Source organism: Dryas octopetala, chromosome 8 (genome assembly GCF_963921425.1).
Source record: "Dryas octopetala chromosome 8, drDryOcto1.1, whole genome shotgun sequence".
Taxonomy (NCBI): Eukaryota; Viridiplantae; Streptophyta; class Magnoliopsida; order Rosales; family Rosaceae; genus Dryas; species Dryas octopetala.
Genome location: NC_141373.1, coordinates 18,211,648 through 18,220,279, shown reverse-complemented (window position 1 = coordinate 18,220,279; position 8,632 = coordinate 18,211,648). Strand labels below are relative to the sequence as shown.

Here is an 8,632-nt window from a genome sequence, read left to right as displayed (position 1 = left end):
CTGATGATTCCAGCAGCCATCTCCTTCAATCCAATCTAGTAGGCACCAATTTGACATTTTCCATAAAACTTAATAAAGAGCACTCCTCAATTTCAATATCCCTCGTACTCCTCCTTAAGCCCAAATCCCAACCCAAAGGAAAAGAAGAAGTGAATAGCACATGAGGCTACAATTTCTTCATATTTATTAGATAAGTTAAATAGGCGTGGTACCAATGAGGGTTTAGTCGAGTTGTTAGGCCCATGGTTTGCTCCCATGTGGTTTAGGCTCCAATCTACCAACAAAAGATTTATACAATTTTATCCTTTTATTATCCAAAAAATTGTAAAAAAAAAAAATGCATCATGAAAGGATTTTTCCATGAATTCATCATTGATTCTATATGACTTATCACCACCCTTGGTCACTTTATTCAGGCATGGAATGGAAGGTAGTTTTTTTTTTTTTTTTTTTTTTTTTTTTTAACATTACAAAACAAAGGGGCATACTTGTTCGATTATGCATCTATATTATATATATATATATACACAGAATAAAAAATGTAAAAAAAAATTGTTTCTCAAAATTTCACAAAGAAACCTTAATTCCCCAAAAATTTTGAGCGCGTTTGACGATGTTTTTTTTTAAAACTATTTAATTAAAGCGAATGAAATAAAATAGGTGAGAAAAAGAGATGAAATAAAATATATTTGAGTAATGCTGATGTTGTGTCTAAATCACTCTTCTAAGTATTTATATACAGATCACTTTTAAGTGACAAATAAATTTTCAAAGACTATAAGAGAGGACTTAATCAATGATTAGCTGATTATAATATTAATCATAGAGTAATTAAAATGGAAGTCAACTTCTCTTAACTGAAGTCAACTTCCATTTGAGCCATGTACCCACACAGATTTTAACAGTACAGATTGAGTAAACCGAGTTGACTGAAAGTGTCAAAAGTGGTACCAATTGCCAAGAGGCTAGCTTAACCTTACAAATGATTTATTCATTAGAACATTATAATTTTTACATACAAATCAAAACAATCTTAATTCTACCCCGCATTAGCTGTTTGAACACCAAATTACTAGCAGTCAATGCGGCTAAGGTCCGGTTGGTTTCAACTCGATCCCTTTGTTCTTGCTAAAGTATACATGACATTAGAGAAAATAATACATACAAAACCAGATTGGCTGCAGACAATACAGCCAAGGTCCAATAGTAATTATCCAAGCGACTCCTGTTGATCGTGTCTTGGAACCAAGTGGGTTGTATCAGATCCACTGCATAAACTAACAACACACCACCAATAATTCCTACTCCCCTAATAGCCTGCCCAAACAATTCTACGTATTCACGCTTGAGTTCTTTTGCTGGCTCATCATCATGATAATGCACGGCATGATTCACACCAAGAAATCCAGCAAAAAAAGTCTGGTATATCATTGATCCGAAGTGTTCGATAATATCTTCGTCCTTTGGTCGAATGTTCAGCCGATCATTGAATAAACTAACAATGCACTTGGTTGAATAATATTCAACGAGACCGAGGAGAAGAAACTGCGGAACCAACCAAAACATGGTCATGGGAATTCTTTCTTCAGGCTTGTCCAGGTAGCCATGGCTCTCAACCACGCCTAACCTTCTAGCCTCCACTTTTGCAGCCGTGATACAACATAGAACTGCAAGTATCATTGACCATGCAATTCCAGATTTCGGAGATTTTGTAGTAGTCGATTCGTTTGATGAATCAAACATGGTTTTCACATACTGCTGGAAAAATGGAAGGACAAGAATAGGAACTGATAACTTTCCGACATAGCGATTCATGTCGGTTGCTTGTTCAATGAAGTAAGTGTTTCCGATGGAAGATACAGCGCCTACTACGATGACGAACATGCATACGGGAATCATGCGGAGGATGGTTTTGGTTTCTTCCCAAGTAAAAGGGATCCTCTGTGCTCTAATACGTTTGTATGAACCTTTACTGCTCAAGAAAATCAGTGTTCATACGATGATAAATATGGCTGGAATCCCAAATTTCACCGACCAAGGCTTTATGTAACCAATCGCTATAGTTGCACTTGAAGGGAGAAGAATTAACAAGTATGCTAAGACACAATCACACAGGCACGAGTCGTCCTCTTCAATAACGTCTGATTTAGGTGGCAACTGCTTATCAGATTCTGATCGCGGCAACTGCTTCTCAGAGTCTGATGGCCAAAACTGCGTATCAGTTTCTTCTGATGGCGGCAACTGCGTATCAGTTTCTTCTGATGGCGGCACCTGCGTATCAGATTCTAAAGGCAGCAACAGGTTATCAGATACTGATGGTGGAAACTGGTTATCAGATTCTGATGGCGGAAACTGGTTATCAGATTCTGATGGTGGCAACTGACTAGATTCTAGTAGCTGCAACTGTCCAGATTTTGACTTCGTCAACTGTTGAAATTTTGGTGGCTGCAAGTGTCCAGATTCTAATTGCGTCAACTGCTGAGACTCTTCTGATGGCGGCAACTTCCCAGATTCTGATGGCGGCAAATTGTCGCCCATGAATGTAGGCAACGAGATTTCGTGACCAGACATTCCAAAAGCTATGAGAGGTAATGATGTGTAAAGCAGAATCTTTTGTACTTGGTCAATGCACTCCGGCTTATATGCGCTGCAATTGCCTGCTACCCCAGCAAGGAACGGCGGTGTTGACATTGTTAAAAGAACTGAACCCTGTAATCCAAAATCATTTTAAGATGAATGCTTAAAACATATATTTACATTCAAGTCAATATTTACCATCAAGTTAGGAGAGCTTTAAAGTTCTATTAAATATCTATTATTTACAAACTAATTGCATTTAGTGACGAGAATTTTTTGTTGTGACAAAAAAACTTACTTAATTTATAGTGTTCTAAAATTTTGCTTTGCTAATTAACAAAACACAATACCAAATACAAATAAGTGAGCGATGATAAAACATATAATTAAGTCGGAAAATATCAACAATAAATTGAGTTCGTAAAAGAATCTTTGAGAAAAAGGGGCGTGGTAAGGGAGAAAGTCTTGGGTGGGGCTGGAATGCCACTCACTTAATGAGACTGCCATTTACATTTTAACATCTGTCATTTTTTTTAATCCAGATGGACCAAAACTTCTCTGCCCTCTTCCGCTTCCCTGCCTTTTCTCTCTGCAATTTTTTTTATCCAGCTGCCGTGAACATCTCCGGCTCTCCTCTCTCCCTTTTCCTATCTCTCCTCTCCTCTCTCTCTTTCTCTTTCTGCTCACTCACTCCGATCTCTCTCCTCTCCCTTTCTCTCTTTGCTCACTCACTCTCTCCGATCTGGGTGGGGGCGGGCCGAGATGGGGCTGGGCGAGGCGGGGATGGGGCTGGGCAGGGCGGGCCGGGCAGGGGATGGTCACTGTCAACGAGTTCCTCCTTTCATTGGCCCACGAGCATTGTCATGTTGGAATCTAAATCCAACATAGGAAACCAGAGTGCCATTGTCTTTTGGAATAGTACACTCAATATGCAAAATCAAACGCATAAAAACCCAACAGAAAAAAAAAAAAACAATGAAGGAAAATCAAAGAATAATTTATAGAATGAGCAAATGACAATTACTTTGATTTCTCTGAAGGGAATCTAAAGGCTTTTCTCAAGCTTAGAATCTAGCCCAAGAATGCGAGCTGCACGGCAAAAGTTGCGGTTGGTGGCTGCAAGAGCATTCATGGCTGCCTGGGTGGTGGCCGGTGTTGAAGAGAACGAGAGAGAGGAAGGCAGGGGTCCAACTGGATAAAAACTTGACATGTGTCAAAATATAAATGAGAGTCTCATTAGGTGAGTGGCATTCCAGCCCCACCCAAGACTCTCTCGTGGTAAGGTCATCTTGCCACAGTACCTAGGAATCCAGAACTGGGAGGTGGTATGCTTTGCAATCAAAGACAACATTTTTAGCTTTCCACCTAATTTATTTTAGAACAAAATGAGATTTAACTTTCGTAGTTATTAATCATTTCTAATTAAGTACAAAATTTTACAATAAATCTACTAATTTAGTATATATAGAAATGATCACTCGCTCACCATATATAAATATATATATATGTATAAATAACAATATTAATTTGTGATCAGGGAAAACTTACAACAACAAAGGCAAATCTGGAGAGCCACAACATCCGATAGTTACTCATCATGAAACCATCCACGAATAATTTCATGGCGACTGGCATTAAGCCCACCGTGGCCAAATAGAGATTGACAATTGTAGCTGCATGTGTGATGTTGAGCTTCCAAACACCAGTTAAGTATGTAGTGATTATCGACATGACATATGTGGTGAGTAAACTCGGCCATCCTTGAACTAAAACCATTGAAGGGCATAATTAGGAAAATAATTAACTAAACAAAAAAGATATGATGATGAATTCATATTATGAGATATAAAATTGGGTTAATCATATATAGTTGAAAAGTAGTGATTGAAAGGGTTTGCAGATTAGCTTACTAGCAATCTTGAGAATAGAATGTGCCATTTCTGATTGAGAGAAAACAAGAGCCGAGGAATCAAATACTTCCTTTAATCTCCTCCTTTCTGGTTTAAAGAAACTTTAATTTATAGTACAAAACTACAATATTATACAAGAAATTCATTGACTACTGGACCCTTAAAAATTGAAGTCGATTAACTTCTTCAATAAGAAAATCGATGATCAGAAGCCAACTTGCCTCATGTGGCCGACATCATTAATTTGGACATTGACATCTAAAATTTAAATGAGCAAACCTTCAATCCATCAACATTTATATTAAAGAAAAAAGACCATATATTTACTAGCTTGGTCTAGTCAAGTGATTGATTTAAATATTGGCATCCCAGTCTTTTTAAATTATTTGTTCTAACGCACAGCCAGCCAATTATCGTTTATATTAAAGAAAAAAGACCATATATTTACTAGCTTGGTCTAGTCAAGTGACTGATTTAAATATTGGCATCCCAGTCTTTTTAAATTATTTGTTCTAATGCACAGCCAGCCAATTATCGTTTATATTAAAGAAAAAAGACCATATATTTAATTACTAGCTTGGTCTAGTCAAGTGACTGATTTAAATATTAGCATCCCAGTCTTTTTAAATTATTTGTTCTAATGCACAGCCAGCCAATTATCGTTACTTAAATATAAGAGGTGAACAATATTGACTTTACGATATATCAGTACCACCTTAACTAACTGAAAGATGTAGCTAGTCACAAAAAGGCTTCTGGTCTCGTTTGAGTGAAAACATCCTAATTAATTAGATGTTTTAGTCACACTCATGGGCTTGTAGGTCAAGTGGTTTAAAGCATTTACTCTATCATAAAGGTCTTGTGTTCGAACCGGCCGCCATCCCCGCAATTGTTTGACAAAAAAAAAAAAATTGTTTTGGTTATAAATTTATAATACTTTTTGTGACTAATTAAAGTGATGTCTATTCTTGGCTAAAAAAAAGTGATGTCTATTCATAACAGAACAAGTGATCACTAACTAATTATTATTCACGAGGGTTTGTAGCTTACTTGGTTAAGAGCGTTTACCCCTGCACACGAGGTCATTTATTCACTATTCTTGGCCAAATAAATCAGTGTTTTTTTTTTTTTTTTTTGCTCCAAAGGACTAACATCTTTGGGGAAGAGATAAACATTATAGCTTGTGACACTTCTACCTAATACGAAATTGTTTGTATTCCAAAGCAATCAACGAAGAGGCAATAAAATCTAAATCGGATCATATTCTTATTCACCAATCAACACCAACTACTCCTAAACGTGTTGAAATATAAGACAGATGTGAATAAGCTTTGAATTCTTAGCCATGGCATATAAGGCTCAAAACAATTTACTCATTTGATTAGTTAGTCTGTGTAGGTGTGAACGTGCGTGCATGCGTGCGACCGCATGAGAGAGAAAGGGTCCACAAAGATACTTGATACAGTAAGCATAATTCACATCTAGGAAAAGAAAGAATGTTTGATCAGCTTGTACTCACCTCACAACATGAAGCTAAGAATCATTCTGCTAAGCTGGCACTCTTGGTTGGAAACTGAATGGTATCAACCCAGCAAGATCAAAGAACATAAAAATAAGTACAGAAATATTTTTGAAAGAAATAGAAGCAGGTCAATACAAAGTTTGCCACAACTAATTTACATAATTTTAAAAACTAAAGATCCAGAAACAGTCGATGGACACTCTTTCCATCATTGACATGTTTACAAAAAGAATAAAAATTGTAAGGCTCATGGTTGGCAAACTACAAGAATTTTTCCGATAATACATACATGGACTGTGTTGTATTAAGTTCAAACTTCAAAGACTTACTTTGCGAAATTTTGGATGTTTAAGCAACTTTGAAAAGTTCATAAAATCTAGATTATTACACTGATTACAAATACATGCGCACTGAAGGGCACTTAAATACAAAATAATGAAATAAAAGTGGCATTATGAAGATGGAGAAAACAGTAAAAATAGCTTCAAATTTCACCTGCTTCTTCATGTAAACCTTTTGTGTAACGACCCGAACCCAAGTCTTATTTCTTTAATAAAAATTAATCTTTTGGGTGGGCGTTATTAAAATTTTTTGGAAGGGAATGCTAGCATTTAGAGGGGTGTTTTAATTCAAATTTGTAGCCTTTAAGTTCGAGACGGTTAATTAGAACTCGAGTTTCCAAACGTGTAGACAAAAAACGGTGTTCAATTTGAGAATTTTAGTAGGAAATGTGGAGAATTTTCTAGAAAGGGGCAATTGGGTAATTTCAAAACCCAAATACCACCATTTAAATCAGCCCATCTCTCTCTCTCTCTCTCTCTCTCTCTCTCTCTCTCCATTTCCTCTTTGCCCCCCTGCCTGAAACCACCAGGTGCCACAGCCACCACCACCGACCACAGCCACCACAACCGACCACCGGAAAGCCCTTCCCCGGCGCCGACCACCCTTCCCCGAGTGCACCCACTCTCTCTCCTCATCCTCATTCTCTCTCCCCGTGTTCTCTCTCTTCCCTTTCTCTGTGCGCAGCCACCGGCCATCAACGCCGGCCATTTCCTTGCCATCGCCAACCTCTGGCGACCTCCCCTCAAGTCTGCCGTCACCCCCAACTTTTCCCTTCGCCAAGCAGCCCCTCTTGGCTCGCAGAAACAGCCCAAAAAGCCCAGACCCGCCGGCCTTATCCTCCAAAATTTCGGGCCCGACGTCACTCTAATCTTCAAGATTTTTAGTGGGTTTTTCTCCTTGAGGTATGGGCTTCCACTTTCCTATGAATTGGCTGTCTATGTTGAGTGATTGTGAAAAGTTAAAATTTTGGATTTTGTAACCATTCGGGTTTTCTTAAACTTTCGATTTAGAGGGCTGTTTTTGTTGTTATGCCTAACAAATCTCATCCCTAGGAACCTCATTTGTGGTTTAAAAATTTAAGTGTTGAGTGGGTTTGAGGAATTTGGTAATTTTTGGGCTTAAACCTTGTTTTGGGGCTGCCACTTTGAGCGGCACTTTAAGTAAATTCGAACCTCATTGTAAATTCATAACTAAGGATTATTGTTGGACCAAAGTTCGTGTGTATTGTTGGTATTGGTGGTATTGAATGTGGTCGGAGGAAACTGAGTTATTTTAGAACAAATTGGAGACCTTGTTAATGCTGATTCCACTCTAAGATGAGCCTTTCGATCGAGGTGAACTTCGGACAATTTTCTTTAAAGTTTAAGATTAATTTTGGATTTTTGGAGGATGTTGGGTTGAGCCGTGTTGGTTTTGAGAATAGGTTTGGGAGGTTAATTATAGCTTTAGGAAAGCGATTTGTCTAACCATTAGGAAGAACGTTAATTAGTTAGGACGTTGGGTTTCCTATACACACACACACACACACTTTAAATTTACGTAAATTTAGACTAATTCCATATTCTTATCATTTGATATAGGCGAGACGACCGGGGTTCGTGACGATCCGGCAGAGGATCGAAGTTAGAGTTTCTCACTGTGAGTGGACCTTGAATTTTAATAATTTATGTTTTTATGTGGTTTCAATTTCTTTGGCTTAACTTGAATTCATTTTGAGTTTTACATTAACTAAATACACTTATCTTGGATTTCATAAATTTCACGATCAAGAAATATTTTAGCGTGCTTTCATATATGAATTTATATTAAAGGTACGTACTATGATTTAGAATGGCGTATTTAATTTCAACTTGGTTATGGAAAGATCGTTTATATTTCGTATTCTTCGTCTCAATGTTTATTTATATTTGTTATGGGATATTACAATTTAAGGAAATGTATTTTGATGAGTTTGGTTTTGTTAAGAAGAGTTTTGGAAGAAAAATGAAAGGATGTGAGATTTGGATTATGTGTTTATAAGTTATTGATTTTCAAACCACCCACTTCAGTGCCCTTCCAGGTTTTCAGATCAGATAGGTCTTTGGGATCCATTGCGGCACACACATAGGCTTTGGGCCATGTGTCGTGATGCTTGACCCTTTGGGGGTGGCTCTGCGTGCACGTACGACAGAATTTTAGGCTCTGCATGCGTATGACAGATTCTCGGCTCTGTGGATGTATGACAGATTCTCCGGATAACTGGCTTGGTGTGTTGTATATGTATTATACGGTTTTATGGTGA

The 8,632-nt window shown here is 37.6% G+C and overlaps 1 pseudogene across 1 annotated transcript; it reads right to left on the bottom strand.

Moving 5' to 3' along the window:
* Positions 1-953: 953 nt before the first annotated feature.
* LOC147277739 (protein NRT1/ PTR FAMILY 5.5-like) lies at positions 954-4,353 on the bottom strand (annotated as a pseudogene). The gene is made up of 2 exons (XR_015124098.1): positions 4,126-4,353; positions 954-2,709 (listed from the first exon to the last, which is right to left on the bottom strand). The product of XR_015124098.1 is annotated as a protein NRT1/ PTR FAMILY 5.5-like (transcript).
* Between the last annotated feature and the right edge of the window lie 4,279 nt (positions 4,354-8,632).